At 44.0% G+C, this 20,904-nt stretch overlaps 1 protein-coding gene across 9 annotated transcripts in view; it reads left to right on the forward strand.

Annotated features, from left to right (window-relative positions):
• Ebf2 (EBF transcription factor 2) overlaps nt 1–20,904 on the forward strand; it is a 193,920-nt gene that overhangs the window by 116,247 nt on the left and 56,769 nt on the right. The window lies entirely within an intron of this gene.

Here is a 20,904-nt window from a genome sequence, read left to right on the forward strand (position 1 = left end):
CACACACACACACACACACACACACACACACACACACACACACACACTATAAATAAATCTAAAAAATAAATACTCAGTGGAAAGGGACAAAATGTGTATTAAAATAGATTCATTTCCTGCATTGAAAATACTTCAAGTTCTTAATGAAAAGCCTCACCAAGTTGCTACTTCTAAAAAGCCTTGGGTTCAATACATATTGGAACATAAGGACACTTCCTAATCTATGTGCATTTGTGCATTTGGCCATGCACATAGTGGTGCCCCTGGTAGAGAAGGACATACTTTTATTTCTTTCCACCCTTCATCTCCCCGTGGGACATGTCACATAGGAGCCGGTGGGAGCCTCTGTGTTCTCCTGTTCTCTTTCCCAGCTGACCCCATGTACAACTTTAGTTATGAAGACCAGACCTCTGTGAAGATCTCCTCCTCTTCCCACAGCTGAGCAGCTCCAGTGTGGATATCTCAGAGGCCCAACAACCAAAGAAGCAGAGGGAAAGTTCCAGAAACTCACCCTCGCTGTGATCCTCCCTGAAGGCAAACATTTAGTTCTCTCAGATTCTAAACAATTTCTTTCCTCTATTGATCAGGGAAAACCCATTTCTGGAATTTTCTCAAATCTTGCTACAGATACGTGGACAAAAGGAGAGGAACTTAGCTATGCTCTTTAAGTGAGAGCACAGGCAATCATGTCTCCATTTTCATCCAAAGTAGAAATGCGTTCTTGAGTTTTCTCACATCACTGGAGGTCAGGTTGCATTCTGGATTTTTATGCACCCCACCTAGAAAAGCAAGGGATTTCTCAGAGAAGTAAATATGATGTAAAAAAACCAAACAATTAAACATTGCATCTTGATATACTGAGTGAGCTGAGCTAAAACCTCATCATCATTCAAACTCTCTCTGTTGTGGTTCAAACAAATGTATTTCAATCCCAAACTCAAGACTCAAGTGTCAGGAGGCCAGTGGTAGGAATCACGGAGACATTCCGTCAGCCCCTCCATGACCTCTTCTGTGAGTGGGAAAGCTCAGGAAGTTGGATGGGCCCAGTAGCTCATGCTGTTGTCCATAAGAGCAGAAAGGTACCACTGTTTGTATCATCAGGTTCTTTTGCATGTTCATATTTCCATGGTGATCAAGATTATCTCTTCAGTAGAGATTTCCAGATGTTCCCTTTCTAGTCAACAGGTCTCTGGAGAAACAGAACCAATGAGAGATTCCATGTGTTGATGTGATAAGGAATTGGCTTATTGACAGGTAGGCTGGGGATGAGACAGGCAAGTGTGAACCTTGTGAGACGAGCCAACAGGCTGTGAACTCGGTAGGAAGTTGATGCTGCAGTCCCCAGGCAGTCAGTATTCTCCAGTCAACCCAAGTTATTTACACGTAAGACCTTTAGTTAACAGATGAAACCCAGGCATTCTAGTGATGGTGATTTCTGACCTTAAACTCAGGTGGCTACTTACATTAACCTTGGCCACACTTACAGAACACTTTCAGAGAAACAGCACCTGACTCAGTGTTGACCTAAGTAGCTGAGCATCATTGAGCGACTAAGTTGACATGCCAGATTGAATGTCAACTGAAATCTCTTTCGAACTCAAAAACATACGATCTTCTTTCTGGACCTCCAAAGCACACATAGACATCCTTCTTTGTTCTCCAGGAGATGATGTTGGAGATCTTATACACAGACCTTCCTGGTGGCCTGGTGAGTCTGAATTGCCTCAAAGGTGATGGACAGATGTGTCTTTCTTACTCGTGTATCCCACGTCCATGGCTTTTAAAACTGAACGGAAGTAAAAGCTCCAAGGAAATTGCTGGGGTGTGTAGGGAGAGCTCAGGTCTTTTTGACGTGGATGTCAGTTTTTATGAGCAAATGTGGAGGGAACAATGGAGTAATGGAGATGGGACGGATGCAGACTTTCTGACCAACAAAAACTCTCAATAGAGCATACTTCCAGCTGGAAAAGGGATTTTCCCTTTAGATTTATTGATTTATTTGTTTACTTACTTTCTCACTTACATGTTTATGAGAGAGAGAGAGAGAGAGAAGAATGTGTATAAGAGAGAATGTACACAGTACACATGTGTGCACAGGTGTGTCTATGTGTGTGCCTGTATGTACACATGGAGGCATAGGAGGGTGTCAGGTGCCTTCTGTTACGTTCGTGATCTATTTTCTTGAGTTAGGGTCTCTTTCCCTGAACCCCAGGGCTCCCATTATTTCAGGTAGGCTGGAAGCCAGTAGCCCTCAGGCATCTTATTTGCGACCTGCTTGGTGTAATGAGCAGACATTTGGCTTGTTAAATGGGTGCTGGGATCTGAATTCTGGTCTTCACGACTGTCTACCAAGTACTCTTAACCACTGAGCCATCTTTCCAGTTTCCAGAAAAGGGGTAATAGAAAACATGGTGGGTCTATTTTTGATCATTATGGTAAACCACAAAACAAAACAAAAAACTGGTCTGCAGCTCAGAGGTATGAGTCCCTTTCCATTTCAAGGCTGTTTCCTAAGATGTTTGATTGCCACTTGATTCAAGGGACAGTGACATGTTTCTTAGAAGGCATGGAAAGGATATACAATGAAGATGACAATGGGTGAGAGAATGGGCTGATATGACATTTTCCAAGTACCTGCCCTTTGCAATCGTGTCTACCACAGGAGAATTGTTCTACCTCTGATGTAGGCCTAGAGGACACTCTGGAGCCAGGCCACCTCAAGGACAGGATGAGGACTGTCCTCACACCTGGCAATGTGCACTGTGGAGGCAGAGCTCTTGGCTCACACTTCTAACCTCTTTGTACCGACTGTATATTTAAGAAAACTCCTTAGAGCCATCGAGCCATCTGTGTTGAGAAACTGGAGGAAAGTTTGCAATGATATAAATCAGGAAGATAGGAGATGTGTTAAAAAAAGAGAGAATGAGACAGAGAACGAAGGTGGGTAAAGCCTACAACAAAATTAACAAAGAGAAACTTTCAAGGAATTGGCTGATAGCTGCTCACATCAGCTTTATTTCAGGACCGTTTTATACAGAGCCTGGGTTTCTAAACTCTAATATAGAGCCAGTCACAGTGACTCTTGAAATATAATGTCCACATAGCTGTTCAGGTTTTTAAAAAGTTTTCACTGTCTAGAGATTGGCTGTCTGTTGCTTACGTCCTGAAGAGCAGAGCTGCTCTGTGTTTTGAGGTAGCTCATATGTTCATACACACACACACACACACACACACACACACACACACACACACACACTTTTACACATGTGTATTGATGCATGCACACAGATGTGCACATATAGGCACACATAGACACACACACACACACACATGTACATAGATACCCAGGCACACAGACACATGCACAGACATGTTCATATACACACACAAGTACACACGCACGCACACGAACACTCACACACGCACACTCATATTTGGGCTCATGTCAAAAGGCAACTGAAAAAATGTATTCAGGGAGTGAGTGGTGACATAATGGGGGGGCAGGAGTGACTTAGGAAGAGAGCATGAAAGACTGGCAAATGGGAGGTCCTTGGGGCCCCCCTCAAGGTTTCCAGTGTTTTGCAGGCTCTTCGCTGCGTGTCCTTCTGACGTGCTGAGAAGTGACCCAGTTTGTTGGTAGACGCAGGTTGTGAACAGCCCCTTCTCTCCACCCAAGAACTTTTTCTGATGAACTTCCCTTCACTCATTTTATACAGCCACAGTTTTGTGCAGGAGTTGGGGATCTTTCCTGAATTATGTGAGCCTAAGAGAAATTCTGCAGTCACAGGTCTGTTCAGGTATAAAATTGGTCCTGAGTGTAACTTTTCAAAATGGTGAGAGTTAAGAGAAAGGGAGAGAGATGTCTGGGTTTCCCACACTGGGAACTGTTCTCAGAGGCCTTGGTGAAAATGCGACCAATGTTCTGAGATATAGGGCCCCGTCCAATCCTATAATCAGAACCCGAGGAACATGACTGGGGTTACAGGACTGGCAGAGCTGTCTGGAAGTGAGATCGGCGCCCCCAAGGGCCAAACAGGTGTTTCCAAAACAGTCTAAAAAGGGGTCTGGGAAATTCTGAGCTCAGTACTTCGGAACAGGTCCCCTGTTTTTCGTGTGTCTGGTGTGTTTGGGAGTCCCGACGGGCACAGTTGTATTTAATGCTGGTTGCTTAAGTGTCACCTTGTGGCTCTGATGTTCAGTGTGTGTGCTGGAGGCACGGAACAGCTAGACCTATAACATCCCGTGCCAGGTAATATGCTGCAAGAGTCAGAATTCAGGCTCAGACGTCTGGTTCTGGAACCAGAAGGATATGGGGATTAGTTATGCTCTGGAAGCTGTTTGGCCCTGTTTTCTCTGCGAACAAAGCTATCTGCATTGCTTCATTTAATCTAGCACATATCTGGCAATTATTGACGTTAAATTGATTTAGTGTTTTGAGCGATGTTTCAGGCTCCGAACACGGAACTCCCATTTATTTTACAGCTGAATACGGAAACTCGGATTCATGCCTTATGTAATCAGCTTTGTGTTTAACCCCTAAAGTGTGAGCATTGATCGCTCCTCAACTTGCAGCTTAATTACTCTCCACCGTGCTCCCCTCCTGTGTAATCTATTCCTTTGAAATAAACAGGGCCCTTTTGGTGGAGAGCCACCCATCTAAGCTCCAGAGAGAGGGGATCGCTTTGACTGAGGAGAAAGACAATTCTGGAACCGTGTCGTGGTTATTTACCGAGAAGCCGAAGCCACGCTAGGCACATTGACGGCACCTGCTGTTTCACAGGAAAGTTCTTAAAGGTGTTTTAAGTCTTCCCCAAAGCTCCTAAGCAATTCTCCTAGCATCTCTCAGAGGTATTATCCAATTTTACAGGGAGGACATGTGAGGGAACACAGATGAGAGGTCAGAGTGGGCTAGCGAGAGACAGAAGAGTGACAATATTGTTGGGAATACAGGCAGTAATCCGGCACCATCCCCTTACTCCTAATTTCTAGCCCGTAGACCACGCTGTCACTGTCATCATATTGTCAGTATGAACAGCAGCAGAGGAGATTAACTTTCTATGCCACGCAGGTGACACATGCAATATCTGCCCTTTTCAATGACTCATCTCCTCAGGAAAAACGCAAACATTGGTCTCGGGCTAAGATGGTGGAGGTAAGAGCAAAATTAATCTGTTAGCTACCTCAGTATGAAGATATTATAATGCAAGGCCGAGAGATGGCTCAGTCACTCAGGGGCTTGTCACACAAACCTGAAGGCCTGAGTTTGGAGGCCAGCACTCGTTTAGAAAGTTGAACAGGGCTACAAGGTCATGTAATCTCAAAGCTGGGGAGGTAGAGACTGGAGGATTGTTGGTGCACTTGGCCAGCCTGTCTAGTCAGCTCTGGGTTCAGTGAGTCTCAAAACTTAAGGTGAGAACACCGGAATCTCTCTCACACACACACACACTCGACACACCTACACACACACAGGCGTGTGCTGTCACCGACAGATGCACACACACACACACAAGTTATAATAGAAAAGTCTAGCCTCGCTTTGCCTTGTAAAATGGCTTAGGCAAAAGTTAGAATAGATTCCTCCTAGAGTTATAAACATAATGGCAAAAACGCATCGTGGGAGGGAATGGCCTGGGTCCCACTGGGTTACTCAATAGAATTATTGTGATTGCTGTTGATACAGCCTCCTGCTATCCAGCAAAGCCTGGCTTTGAAACTCACCACCCTCCTGCCTCAGCCTGCCGAGTGCTAAGATTACTGGCAAGTGCTAGCATGCTGGCCTTTTCAGTTCAGCTATCAAAACTTGATTTTGAAATAATTCCTGTCTTCTTACTTCACCTCAGGACACTGGCTAATTAAAAAAATAATAATAAGCTTTTTTTTTTTTTTTTTTTGATGAGTTTAGTATCTATATACACCGAAGCAGGCATGTCACTGGGGGTGATGAAATTTGTAAAGACTTTTAAAGAGACATGGGATAGCCATCAAGCTGTTTGTTTAGCTTGACTACCTTTAGTGTTTGTAGGTTGAGTATGGTGTATGCAGTTCTCATGCAATGGCATGAGCCTGTGCACACGTGGAACCACGCAGAGGAGGATGTTGGGTCTCTTCTTCTCTTGCTCTCTGCATTATTCTCTTGAGACGGGGTCTCTCACCGAAGCGAAAGCTCACAGCTTCTGTTAGGACGGCTGCCAGCAAGCTCCCAGGATCTGCCTGTCTCAACTCTCCAGTGTTGGGACGGCAAACACACGTGGCTGGGCCCCCGCTTTTCACGTGGATGGTGGGGATTTGAACGCAGTGCCTCCTAAGGATGAGTTCAGCAAGTGTTCTTACCTACTGAGGCGTCCCTACCACTCTAGTGTGGCTTTTCTTATAATCACTCTGACATGATTGAGGGCTAATTTTGAAAGAAGAAGAAGAAGAAGAAGAAGAAGAAGAAGAAGAAGAAGAAGAAGAAGAAGAAGAAGAAGAAGAAGAAGAAGAAGAAGAAGAAGGCGGCGGCAACAAAGCCTGAGTTTTCAAGTCTGGTAGTCTTCAAGGGTGCTTCTACCAGAAGGAATGGTGAATTTAGAGCAGCTAATACATTCTGACTCCTGCATGGGATAAGATGGGTTTCTTGTCATGGTGTTGGGCCAGAGCCATTTCTAGGAGTGGCAGTTCTGACAATGAGTGTAGGGAGAGCCTAATGTCAGGTCCCTGGTGTCCTGAGTCAGCAGAGGACGCTGGTCGAGAGTGGCTTTTCTCCAGGCCTGGCTGGGCTGCGTCTCATGTATCTTCCCAAGAGAATGGTGGCTGCTGTTTCCCAGGCTTCCAGGCCTCACTTGCTGCTCCTGTGGCCTCTGAGTGAAGGGCTGGGACATTGCACTTCCGGGTTAGCTGCTGACTCCCTTAAGGGAAGAGTTTTGCTTGTTTGTTTTTGATTTTAATTTATCACACTGGAGAAAGCACAAACCTGACTCCAAACTCCAGGGCCCCAAAGGCTCCTGTGGACGAAACTAGCTCTCTGCTTCTGCGGACGGTCGCTTATGAGACAAGTTCAGTCCGGCCGGCACATATCTTATGTGTGTTCGTGATGCTGGGGGTTGGCTTGAAGGCATCAAGGGTGCTAGGCAAGTGCTCTACCACTGAGCTACATCCTCAGGCTGCTTCCTGGATCAATTGCAACTGTAATCATTTATTTAATTCTTACCTTCAAAAAACTTGAAGGGTTTTTTTTTTTTTTTTTTTGGTTTATGGGCACTTCTTTTTTAAAAGACTTAGGTGTGTGTGCACTGTGGGCATGCGTGCGCACACACACACACAGCCACACACGTATGAACATGCAAGTGCAAGCATGTCCATGGAGGCCGGATGAGAGTGCTGTGAACTGCCTGAGGCTTGTGCTGGGAACTGAACTCCTAGCCTCTCTCCGAGAAGAGCAAGTGTTCTTAGCCACTGAGCCGTCTCTCTGGTCCCTTGGGAACTTTGTCAGTAGCAGCTAAAAGTATGAGAAAACCAAGTGACAATGAAAATCCCGACTGAGTTTTGAGCAATATCTGTAGCTTCTGTTTTTCATTTAACCATCTTTCGCAGGGTGCGAGTGTGTTCAGGGTAGTCCAGAGACTGCCTCAGAGCACTGGGTGCTTGGGTTCATGTCGGCCTTGATTTCCTCGTGGGACTCTTTGTCTGAGATTCAATTTTTAGAAGAGAAAATGAGAGTAGCGATTGTAGAATCTACTTCCCGCAGAAATGAAAAAATGAATTACTTGTGGTTTCTGCAAGATGATCAGCCTTGATACCAAGGGCAATATTACAAATCACAGAAACATACGAAATATACATGTTCATATATATATATATATACATATATGTGTGCATATATACATGCGTACGTACTTACACACATATTGTACTGTACACGCATGGCTAGGGAGAAAGCTTAGCTGCTAGCATATTTAGCTAGCATTTGGGAAGCCTGAGTCTGGACCAGGTTGGGATGCAGGAGGCCTTGTTTCACACACACATACCCACAAAGTAGAAAGTGGAGTATGAGAGCAGAGGAAGATGTCTGAAGGAGGGGGGAGGAGAACAGGAGGGTGATGGAGAGCATGTGATCTGAAGCCGAAGTCTGGTTCAGGGGAGGAAAGAGAAAAGGAATGGGGAGAGGGAGGCAGGAAAAGATGGTGGGAGGGGCAGCTAAGAGCCAAGCGTAACAACACAAGGATGGAAATGTCACAGTGAGACTCATTACCTCCTGTGCTTTCTAAAGACCATTTAAAAAACAAAGGGTGGGCCTGGGAAAACACTCTCATGGCATGTCACAGAAGTTTCTGGCTTTGGTAACTAAGGTTTGGAAACCTTCCCAAAGCTGGTAATTCCTGCCGAGTGAAGAGAGGTTCTGAGAGCCAGCAAAGTTTGTACAACAAATTGGAGAAGAAATGTACGATTCCTCCAATCTCACACAGGCGGAGGGCTGAGGTCAGATTGAGTACGATCATTGAATCCTAAGCTCACAACACTGTAGAATACTATTAGCCGAATCCAAATGCTTTTTTGTATCAAATTCTTGACCTGATTTTTGTCCCAGTTTCACTTTCATATCATCTAGTTTAGTTCTTCTCTAAGAAAAAAAAGTTAAAAATTTTAAATGAAAGCCTGTTACCTCTCAGTAATAGAAAAATCTGTTTTGCTAAGGGAGGCACAGAATAGTGAAATTCCTGGTCTTATATTTTTATGTGGGTTGGCAAATGCTGCCTTAAGGTGGCTAATGTGATACCCAACCTGGTGTTAATAGCCGATGATAATTCCATATGTGCCACCTGCTACCTGTCAGGGCACACATTCTCTCCTTCCCCTTTCTGGCGTGGTTACACTGGTTACCCTGACTGGGGATGTGGGTCTTTATGGCTGGAGTTGAGGCACGCTGTCAGATTTGCCAGACGAATTGAGATTGCTGTCATCAACATCTCTCTTTCTCTTTGGTTCCCCTCTCCCCCTTTTCCTCATCTTACCTCCTCCCCATCTACTTCAGGAAACATTTAAAAAAAAAAAAACACTACTTCATCCTGAGTTTGTGAACTGGGGAGAGTGGGGATGGGAGATGAGTGAGCCGCAGGGATAAATAAACGAGGAGCTGTGTTCGTGAAAGGAAATCCTCTAGCTAAAAATTAAAATTAGTGACGTTTCCTAGGAACTTACATTAGGGGAAACCAATGTCAGCCAACGTGATGGCTTTAACTAACCGGTTTACAGCCGGGCATTTAAATGTCGCATGGTTTCGGTTTCTCTTTCTCTCCAATAATTCCTCAGGAATGACTCACAAGCTAACTCCACACAGTCAAAACTACTTCCCCTCAAAGGAACATACTCTCTCCCGTAAGTATTTAATTTAAAACTGACTGAGCATAAACGAAAACAAAATTCTCTAAGCAAAGCCTCTTGCCCATTCGTAGGTGGGACTTGAACCCTGTGGGTCTTTTTGGCTCTCAGATCAGCTCCAACAAGTTCAGGGGCTGCTCAGGCCAGCACCTCATGGGAGGAAGCCTGGAGGTACTCCAGTTTCAGAAAAGCAGACACCCTGGTGGTCTGAACTGTAGAGAGACTGGATTCCAGTCTTTCAAAATGACACACCAGACACTTCACAGAAAGCCCTGCACACGCAGATGAGTTTTCATGAATCTATTTTTTTTTTTTTTAAGGACTAATTTTTGTCTCTTACTAGCGTCGTTACAACAGTGTTCCTTCCAGGGAACCACCAATGGCACACTCTCTGTCCTCCCACACCTGTGCTTAAGTTTTAGGAACTTTCTTTCATCTCTTTGATGAGGACTGGCCATAAGGGCTACCCACCAGGAAGGCCCCTTAGCTCACAAAAATTGTTACAGCCTTTCCCAAGAATTCTCAAAAATACACACATTTGCACTGGGGGTAGTTGTTGCAAGAGCCCCACGGGGAAGCAGACGGAACCTCTCCTTCCAAATGAGGAGAGGAAGCCCCTGGAGGAAACGGCCATCATGAAGATGGAGCTGAACTATGAGGATGGGCCTGGCGTCCACTCCCTGCTTTGGCCAAGCGAAGGACCAGCTACTCATTTTCCCTTCTTTCTTCTCAACTCACGAGCTAATTAATGTCTTACTGTTGACCCCCCCTAAAAAAAAAAAAAGAAAACTATTGTTGTTTTCTTGGTAGTAGGAGGGCGTATTCAGTGTGACAGTGATCCGTTCTTAAGAAGATAAGTCTGTTGAAGCTTCACAAAACAACAACAACAAAGATAACAACAAACAGTCACAGTGACAGAAAACCAGGCACTTTTCAGGCTAGATACTAGCTCAGTTGGCAGAGTGCTCACCTAGCGTGAAGCTCCGGGTTCATCGCCAGCATTGAATACCCAGGGGTAGTGCCAACTTCTACCAGCCCTTCCACCACTGTGACCCTTCAACACGGTTCCTCATGTCGTGACCACTCCCCCACCCCACTACCATCATAAAATCATCTTTGTTGCTACTTTATAACTGTAAGTTTGCTACTGTTATGAATTGTAATGTAAATATTACAATTAGATGACCCCTGGGAAAGGAAAGGTCTTTTTAACACCCCCACCCCTACCCCCACCAAGACCTACAGGTTGAGAACCACTGTGAGTCAAACCCCAGCACTGGGGAGGGAGGCAGAGGCAGGGAGATCACAAGTTCAAGAAACTCAGGTGTACCTCAGTAACCAGGCTCGGTGCTTTAGGAGAGACAATCCTTTGGGTGCTGGTGTTATTGTTTCACAGCATAGACAAGCTAAAGTGCTATTTTCTCTACAGGGAATTTTTCCTTCACTCCGACGCTTTCTTAACCTCCCCTCGACGACCCATGCATTCCCCAGGCTGTCTCTCTAGTCCTTTTTCATGGCCTTCCATGTTCCTGGCTTGCATCAAGTGTTTTAACATGTTCTCGTTTTAGGCCTTGAGCTTTCCCGAGCCTAGCTTCTCTGGGGTGAAGATGGCGGGACCAAGATTAAGTTTCCTGTTTTGGACTAAGACTCTACAGCTTCTCATGTTTAAGTGTACAGATGCGCAGTTTTGAATTTTCTTTTCTAGTCTGGTCGCTTTGGACTTTCTTTTCTAGACTCGGAGCTTTGGGTTTTCTTTTCTAGACTCCACTCTCCTGTACTGAAGAGGGACCCTTCATTGTAATCATCACCAAATGGATACAGTACTAATGGAACTTAATTGTTTCCACTAGACGGATCTCGGGTGTTTTTTGGCAGCCAAAATGAAAATGATTCCAAATACCATCAAAGAGGCTCCTAAGCCCCCAGCATGCACAGAGTGTTTTGATATACAGTACAGTGTTAATATCATTATCCATCTAATACAACATACGGTTACTTTAATCCTTTCCCGCCTCTGTGATCTTGGAAGATCCGACGGATAGACGGCAAAGAATAAAACACTATACAAGGAGACAAAGGGAGACTTAGTCCCCATCCTCTGGGTATAATTTTTTTTTTATTATTATTTTGATTGTTTTGAGTGCTGGCTTCAAATATGTACCATTATCAATACTGACTTCTGCATCTTCCATGGTAGCTTGAGTTTGTGTGCGACATCAAACATACCTTTTCACACATGTTCTTTCCAGATTTTTTTTTAACACTTACTTAGCAGTTTATAGAAGGAAGTGAATGATCTCCTCAAGCTGCTTACAAATTAAAAAAAAATCTGTGCTTATTAATTATGCAGGATTAGTCTAATTATAATTCAGCAAATTAATTAGCGACAGAAGGTGTTCTGAAACATTGGAGTACATTTGCATGTTAAATGGAGAGGCTAGTCTGTAATATATGTAAATTTATGCATGGCTTCATAGTTTAATTTAAAAATTTGCAGCTGCATATGGTATGGGAGCAGGTGAAAAGTCAGTTTTAGTTTAATGACGCTAACAAACATTGGACGGTGTCCTGTCTTAGCAAGAGGATGCACTCGTATCTGCTAATCTCTGAATCTGTCAGAAGAGTCTAATGTTACCTAGACGTTCAAGGTCACTAGTGAGCGACGCATAGGTGCAGTAGGTATGGCTGAAGGCTGCAGAGAGGAGGCGATTCTAGGAGGCGTGCACCCACTCAGCTTTCTCCCTCACTCTCCCCAGTATCGCTTGTTTACTCTCCAGCCTTTGGCTTAAGGAGAGTTATATTCCAGTCTGCTGAAATAAGGCTATCTTTTTGTCTCCCTGGTATCGAGTCTGGCAGGTGTAAAATAGTTGTCCAACCTTGATTCCCTTTCCAAATATTCACATTTGCACTTCATTTCAATTTCCTGGAGTCGTGGGAAAGTTATTACTGAGTTATGAATTAATGGTAGGGTAGAGAGTTTTACACATTGGCCTCAACCATCTGGCAAAACAGTAAAAACCAGCAGACCAGGCAGCAGCAAAGGGCTCTTGGTGTAATTGGTGTTCACTGCTCAGCCTAGCATAGATGAGTTTTGCTGGGAGGGCAGAGAAATGGAGGGAGAGGGGTGGGGAGGCCAGGACTGACAGAGACTGGGGCTGAGGACCCATTAAGCCGATGACTGGATAATAACTTCATTTCTCTCCTTCATCCAGGAAGTCATTGTACTAGAAAGAAAACAGATTTGTATACTCACTCTGAAGTCTCAGTGACTGTGTGTGTGTGCATGTGTGTGTGTGCATGTGTGTGTGTGCGTGTGCGTGTGCGTGTGTGTGCGTGTGTGTGTGTGTGTGTGTGTGTGTGTGTGTGTTTGAAGCAAGTGTGTAGGTGATTTGGTTTTACTGGGTTCTTTTCTTTTGATGATGAGAAGGGCGAGAAAGAGACAGGGTAAAGAAAGAAGACCTGATTTGAAAATTAAAGAAAGATTGGGGTGTGACTCAGTAACACACCCCACAGCAATTGCAAGGTCCAGGGTTTGATTCCAAGCACTGAAATAAAAAAAAAAAAGAAAAGAAAAGAAAAAGAAAAGGTAGATCTAAGTTGCCAAGATCCCCGCAAAGATACCTTCAGAGACCATAAAAGGGACAAACTCTCTCTAAGTGTTGGCTTCCTCTCCAATTCAGGCCCAAAGAGCTCTGTAATCATTGTCATGAATGGCGTCAGAGTTTGATCTGAGTGCAAAACCAGAGACTTCCTAAGAGATGTTTTCTCCCATTGTGTGGAATAATAGAATTTAGGGGAACGGGAATGAGTATGGAGTAAAATAAAATAAATCTCCATGCAGAAGCCTGGTCTTGAGCAAGCAAAATGTGACTGGTTAGGGTGAAGAGAAGAAATGAATAGAGGTGATATCGCTGCCTTTACAGCTCAGTGGCTTCTTGAAGTCAATTGCTTACCCCTGGTGCCGTGGGATACCCTTCAGACGGCACAGGAAAGTGGCTTTAAAATAAAGTCTATAGAATAAAGTCAGGTTTACGCCGTGGGGGAAGTCCCGCCTCCTGGTGCCTAAATGAATACAACAGATCCTACCCGGAAGGCACCATGTTAAGGAACAGAGAGCTGTTGCCAAGCTGAAATGCCTCTTCCAGGAGCTTGTCACTGGCGTACACAAGGAATAGAAACCAATTCTGAGGGCCTGATGGCAGCCAGCAGTCAGTATGCTGTGTATGTACTCTGAAATAGTTTACTGACCAATCTTATTGCAGTGTTGGGGGCTTTGAGCAGCCATCTTTTGTTTTCTCATATTATCTTGTTGGACTGAATTTATTAGTTTTTTTTTCTGTTTAAAGTCCCCCCAACAATTAAGGGGAGTTCAAGTAGAAAGGGTAGATCAGCATTGGGGGGACACCCTGAAATGAGAGAATCAAATCTAACTCCCTGGGGAATACTTATGTTTTTAAAATATGGCAGCTGGGGAGATGGCTCAGCTGAGAAAACGCTTGGCTGCAAAGATGAGGATTTAAAATTGAGTGTCAGAACCCACGTGCACTGACATATGCATGGACTCCTAGTGTGTGCTGGTACATGCATGTGATATTAGCTGAAGAGGTGTGTCAGGAGGATCCCTAGGGCTTACAGACAAGCCAGCCACACCTGAGTACAGACTACCATGCCAAGGAGAGACCCTGTCTCAAAGAGCAAGGTGGAAAGTGATTGAAGAAAACCATGTCATTGACCTCTGGCCCCCCATGTGCACCCACATACGCTTTCCCATGAATATAATGGGAGTGGACGGTGCGGTACAGAGGAAGGGGATAGACCTGTGCCTGGCAGAGGACTCTGACTTGCTACATGCCAGGTGCATACCCAAACATTTAACATGGGTAACTAATACATGCCTTGGAGAGTCCCTGATTTCCTGATGAATAATAAGCAACAGTAAGCACAGTGCTGTTCACACTGGCCTTGAAGTCCCAGGACAGTGGCTCAGTGGGGCTTCTCTTTAGTGGCCATACATGACCCTGGAGTTATCAGCCACCAGAGGAAGTAGCTGTTTGGTGCATTTACAGATCTCTAACATAGGAGAGCCTCTTTTCTCTTAATTACTTAAAACACTTTCAAGTTTAGTTTGAGAGACTTGATTCCCAGAAAGTGTTTTCTAAGATTGCATTTAATACCTTGCATGCTGCCGATTTCTGCCTTCTTCCTCTATATAGTTTGGCAAACAAACGGTCTGAATCTTCCTCATCCAATTGAGTAGCTTTCTGATCTTTCTCTAGTGTGCTGTAGCTCTTGGGGCTATGCCTACTCAGACTATTTTGAACTCCTGAGACGTCTTCTTGATGTCTGATGGCGTTCCTATTTTCTTCTACACACTCCAATGTCACCACTGGGTTTCCAGAGCTTTCTAGACCCTGAGAGAAACAATAAGCTTTATTTTTCCCCCTTATGTGCTTGTTTGGTTTTGCAAAAAGAAGACTGGCTCCACACTCATTTCCAGAAGAAAGTGACATACTGGTCCCAATGGAGACCAGTGGGACGTGTGTCCCAAAAGCAAAGAGCTACTTGGCAATGTGTTAGGAGCTTGGACAAGCTCCCCATGGAGTAACAATTTGCTAAGAGTCAGAGAGACTGGAGCTTGGCTCCCTCTCTGCTCTTCCACAAACTAACTTTTTCACCTTGGATAATTAATCTGATAACTTTTGATAAGCTTTTAACCTCTCCTTAGAACCGGGTCACTAATGTGCCCACTGTAAGTTGCAAGGAAGCCACACAAGACAAGGAACCAAAGAATATAGGACATTATTATTACTGTCTCTATAGACTTTGAGCCAAGAAGGCTTAGGGAGGTTGAATGTAGTTGGAAGCAAGAAAAGTGATTGCTTAAAAAATATTTCTGTAGGCCTGGTGTGATGGCATACACTTTAAATCGGCACTTGGGAAGCATAGGCAGGCCTTTCTCTGTGACTTCAAGGCCAGCCTGTTTTACGTGGTGAGTTCTAGACTAGCCAGAGCTACATAGTGAGGCCGCGTCTCAAAGATGTTGTTCCCTGTAAGCTCAACATTTTCAAATCCCAGCAGCCTTTCGCTGAAACATGCTGGGTAAATTAGTGTTAGTGATAATATGCTTCTTTCTTAAGGATGTCTGAGAAGAAAGAGATGGTTCTCCCTGTTCGTGTACCATGTTTACAGTATAACTGAAGGCTTCCCCCCACCTTTTTAAATAAATGGAGAAGATAGAACATCAGCTTACAAAAACGGATGTAACTATCCCTCACTATCCCTAACCATTCCCCTACCCATGGATACTAAAATTATCAGATAGTCACTCAGGCCATTTGGAACTTTTCAGCTATCCATCCTGTCCATGAATCTTGTTGGGCCTTCACACTAGCCACTTCGGCCCTGCTCAGGCAGACCTCAAATACCAACCTCTCCCCTGCTCTACCCATACCTTGTTTCTGGAGGTAACAAGAAGCTACTGGGAGCTTAACCCATCAGTTTCTCCTGACACTTGTCAGAGTTGTCACTGGGTCCGTAAAGCTTCCAGGTGCTGGGTGGACTCCTTAGGGATCGAACTTTTTAAGGCTGTTTTATCTTCCGGCCAAGGCTGGGCCTTACGCTCCTTGAATTTGGAATCTTTTGGAAGCTTTCTTTTTTTTCTGAAAGAAACTGTATTCTGTTTAACCCCAAAAGGCACAGAAAAGACACTCCAGATCAGAATAGAGAGAAACTTAATGGTGGTTGTCACTAGTCACAAGGGAAAGCCAACCCCATGAAGGCTTCCTCATCACTAAAAGCAGGGTCAGCTATCTTGAGGGACATTTTCAAGGTGAGACAGTGGGCCTATCCATATGTCCACCAGCACAGCTTCTCACCTTGGTACTAGAGACTGGATTAGCAGATTTCCTGGAGGATGAGAATATGTGGAAAGATTCTAGGGGAAGAGAGCATTCCTTTTCCTTGGCACTGTGTGATCCGCTGTAGACATCCATACATTTAGTAGCTGAAATACTCCAAGAGTGTGTTAAGCTTAATCACACATGAGCAGTGAAATCCAACTGCACTTTCATGTATTGGGCTTTTGAGAAAGCTCTCATAGCTAATCCAGATAAAAAGATACCTTCCTCAAGGATCAGTGGATGCCTACCTTTATGTTCCCACATGATCTATGGGAATACAGTAACCAGAAGTTTGGCTCAGCTTAGTCTTCCTCTTTACGTGGCCATCACGGCAGATAAAGTGCCGTTGTTCTTGGCCTTTTGGGCAAGTGCGGTATCATCTTGTCTGTGGCGTACGCGGCATGGTTATGTTATGACAGAATCTCTCTCTAGAACATAAGAGATTAGATATTTTGTTTGAAAGGGGTCAGGAGCAAAGCTTCAAAGGGAGTCATTTTACATGGGGTCAGAGTTCTTTGCATTGGTAGCTGCTATTAGCACACATCTCTTCAGTGTTCCTTTCTATATACTATTTTTCTTGGATCTCCTATGGTGGTTGACTGACTAGGTTTTGTATTAAGCATTTAAAGAAAGAGTTAAATTGTAGATTTTAAGGTTGGAGACACACTGAACAATCTCTTCCATGAACCCTTAGAGGCAGGACACTGGCTGCGACCTTCAAATAGGTAGCCCAACCTCTAGAGCCTGAAAAGGATGTCCAATAGTAGTCCTTCCTGCGATTTTGTGGTACAGCTGCCTCCACCATTGAACACTAGCTTTGAAGTCTATTGTACATTTAGTCTGAAATTCAGTTTCTATTCAAGACGGGGTAACTGAACAGAACAAATCTAAGACATCTGAGAGTTTCATTGTGTTCTTAAACAATGCAGAATATTTCAATATCTTACAGATTGGAAGGGGAAAGACACCTTTCTTGAATACCACGTGGTATGCATTGATCTTATTCAGACTCCTATCTAGAAGTTTCTAGAGTCATTTGAGACTCGGGGGCAAGCACATCCTGAATGGTTTGTTTGTGTGCTTCACAAGGTCAAGACCTTTACTGCTGTGTGTGATCTTTCATGGCACCAAGAACGCACTCATTGATCAAATGAGTCAAGAACCAGAACCAGAAGTGGTTTTCAGTGTCAAGGGCATTTTCTTTGGTGGCCATCTTTGGCCTAATGTTTTCTTCTTGGGTGTATTTGCTTTTGGGTATATTAGCCAGATCGCTTCCTCATTACCTCATTCATTTGTTTATTCTTTTTTTTTCACTTCCTTGCTTAGACTACCTTTTAGAGAGATAAACTTGGAAGCTTTATTTATGTAATTTATGTATCATGGTTTTGACCCCTGAAATGGGTATGTCATTGTTTTTAAATATACTCAGGAGATGGAGCAGGGAGCATCACAGTGTGGGGAACAGAGAGCACCAGATGGCGCTGGTTGCCAGAGAGAACCAGGTTCCAATTTCATGTCCACGATGATCCCTGACACTTTTCTCAAATAACTGAGGCCTTCCCTTCCCCTACTCATGAGATGGCTCTTCAGTGGGAGGGCTGTTTTGTTTGAAGACTTCAATGATGCTTTGTGTGCCAAGGACATAGTATAGTGCCTCCTTCTCTATGGCCTCACTTTTCCAGGTTTCAGTACCCCTGGTCAATGATGGCCCAGAAAGGATGAAATGGAAAATTCCAGATATGAACATCTTGTGTATTTTTACATTTCATGAAGGCACATTGTTCTAGTTGTTGAATTTTACGAATTAGGAAGTGCTAGCTTCCAACTGTGCCAAACTTATAAACTGTCATACGTATAGGAGGACCCAGAATATGCACAGGGTTTGGTGTTATTAGTGTTATGGGCACCCCTTGAGAGTTTTAGAATGTGTTCTGTAGGATAAGAGGAGAACCACCCTAGAGACACAGCAATTAATCTCCTCTGCCTTGGTGCAGCCCAGGCCTTAGGCATTCATCATACCCAAGGGGGTAGGGCTAGAGAGGGCTCTGAGTTGTGATCTTCTTCATCCACTTTCCCTTTCCTTGGGAGATAAATAAATAAGTAAGTCAAACAAACAAACAAACAAACAAACAAAAATCTTATGGGTCAGAGGGGTGTACCTTGACCTATATATTTATTCACATGGATTTTAATGACTTTTTTTTTTCCTTTGGTCATCAGTAGGTTCTTATCCCAAAGTAGCTCTTTCTGGGAGGCTCTCACTTCTGCCTTTTACTGAGTTTTTCCAATCATAGAATATTGGTGTTGCAGTGCGCTCCGGAATAATCCAGTTAAATGTTTCCTTTAACAGTAGAAAAAACTAAGACCTAAAAAAAAAGGGGGGGGGTTGGTCACATGGTCAAGGCTGGCTCACTCCCAGCACGTATTTGTTAGAGTGTAGCAAAGCATTTTGGGACATGACACTGCCTTGGTGATCTAGGAATCGGGTTGGAATGTCAGGATCTGGAGTTCAGTCATTGACCCCCACATCACTCTCCATACCTCTTTCTCCAAAAGCAAGGCTGCCCCTGCGGTTGTTTGGGCTCACGTGTTAGGAATGCAGTCAGAAGGCTGGCAAGCTGCGGTGTGCTAAGTTACAATATTCATGTAGTCACTGTCGTTTGGAAAAAGTGCAAACCACTCCCGTTCGGAGGAGAATCAGCCCATTTGGTCTGAATCTTGGAATTCTTTTGGGTTTTCTGTTCCTGAATAGAGAGGGCTGACATTCTCCAGGCCCCTCTGCTTTTGGAGGGATCGAGACCCAGGGGATTCTGAGAGAATTTGTTCCTTGCAAGTTACTCTGTGGCTAATAGAGGCTATATGGCTCATGGAGAGTTTTGCACCAAGCGGTTAGGAAAAGGTGTGTGTGTGTGTGTGTGTATGTGTGTGTGTGTGTCAGAAGACATCAGTAAAATATTGGAGAGAGATTTGACAATGTTTGTAAGCCCTCGAATTTCTTTTAATTAATTTTTAAATTCACATGCAAACACAACCAAAGCAGCCCTTCTAATGTTATTCATCTTAGCAGTTATATATTTAATAATATAACATCTCTCCACCCCTCCTCACCCCTACCCCTCACTCCTCTTTCCACTGTTCCTTTCCCCTTTGTGAACCAAACACTAAATCCTTGGTATGCAGGGGTCTGCTGTATAGGTTTACAAACTCAGTCCTCAGACAAGCAAGAGAATCAAAATTGGGTGTTTTCCATCCAAAGAACTGTTTAGGGTCCTAATTTAAAATGAATAAAGCCTTTCACCAGGCCGCATGTTTCCCTAAATCAACTGGATTTTATGTAAACATTTATCTCTTTCGCACTTTTCCACCTACCACACCATTCCCGTAGTAATGGCTCGGTGAACATTAATGCTTTCACCAGATCCCGCTTTGGAGCAGGAGTGGGGGAGGAGAGGGGAAGTGTGCACAGGGCACACAGAACACATTATCTGGAGCCCGGTTGTGGAAAAGCAAAACTTCAGAAAAATCAAGGAACAAATTCGAAGATGCACTCACCGAGGCTTTGACTGCGGAAAGATGTAAATGACTTCCGGCAGGTGTGTGCTGGAAAGCAAATGTGGTGGGGGGTGGGGGCAGGGCTCTAGTTTGGAAAGAGGCTCCAGCGAGCAAGTTTGTAGTAGATCCTAAGAGTAGCTCTGAGGGTTTTTGTAAGTGGTCGCAGTTGATGAGTGTACGAATACAGATAACATTTCTACAGCCAGAAAGGAAATGCAGCCCTTACTTAAACAAAAGCTTCTCTCGTTTCTAAGCCCACCCAAGTTAGCACAGGCAGGGCATTTCCCCCGCACTTCTGAAAGCTGCAGCAGGTCATAAGTGTTCCGTACCCATGCATAGAGCTAGCAGACTGATTCCTTTACTTGGTCCATCTGGACAATTTTGGTCACGACCCCCACACCTCCATGACACAGAAAGCCATGCCTGACCTTCCCCACACCCCCACACAAGATGGTCCTAGAGACAAGCCCAAACCAGATGCTAAATAATGGAAAAAATATTTAGCCATCATTTTCCAAGTTTGTACTTAACCTTATTCACAGATGGGATTGGGAGCATGTCGCTCAATGTATTTAGCAAACAAAGATTGAGAGTCTTAGAAACAAGATAGACCATTTCTCCCCCTTCATCCGTTCCCTTACTGGCATCCTCCCATTGGCTTTTTTTTTTTTTTTTTTTTTTTTTTTTTTTTTTTAGTGAAACATACAGATAATTGGAGTTCTTTCTTTTGTGTGGTTGTTAGAAAAAAAAAAAACCAAGCAGCAGGTCGTGGTGAGATCCTCTCACCAACCAGTGCTTTTAAAATAGAATTTTCCTAAGACTGGTTCATTTCTACTTATTTTTATTGGTAAATCCAGAGGAAAATGTATATCTTTGCCTTTAAAGTTCTAATTCAAGGCGTAGATGCGAGAGTTCTGAAGGGACCTTGGGACTGCGGTAAAATTTCGTTGTCATAGTAACAGAAAGGGAAATAGGCCTAGCTCACCTGGGACTTCAACACTGCAAAAGCTGGATTTTTTTTTCTTTTTTTTTAAGGAAAAGGACTGTGCAAGTGAAATAAATGAAAAACTTATTATATTTTGAAACAAAATCTTAAAAT

This window comes from Psammomys obesus, unplaced genomic scaffold (assembly GCF_907164565.1).
Source record: "Psammomys obesus unplaced genomic scaffold, mPsaObe1.curated_primary_1811, whole genome shotgun sequence".
Taxonomy (NCBI): domain Eukaryota; kingdom Metazoa; phylum Chordata; class Mammalia; order Rodentia; family Muridae; genus Psammomys; species Psammomys obesus.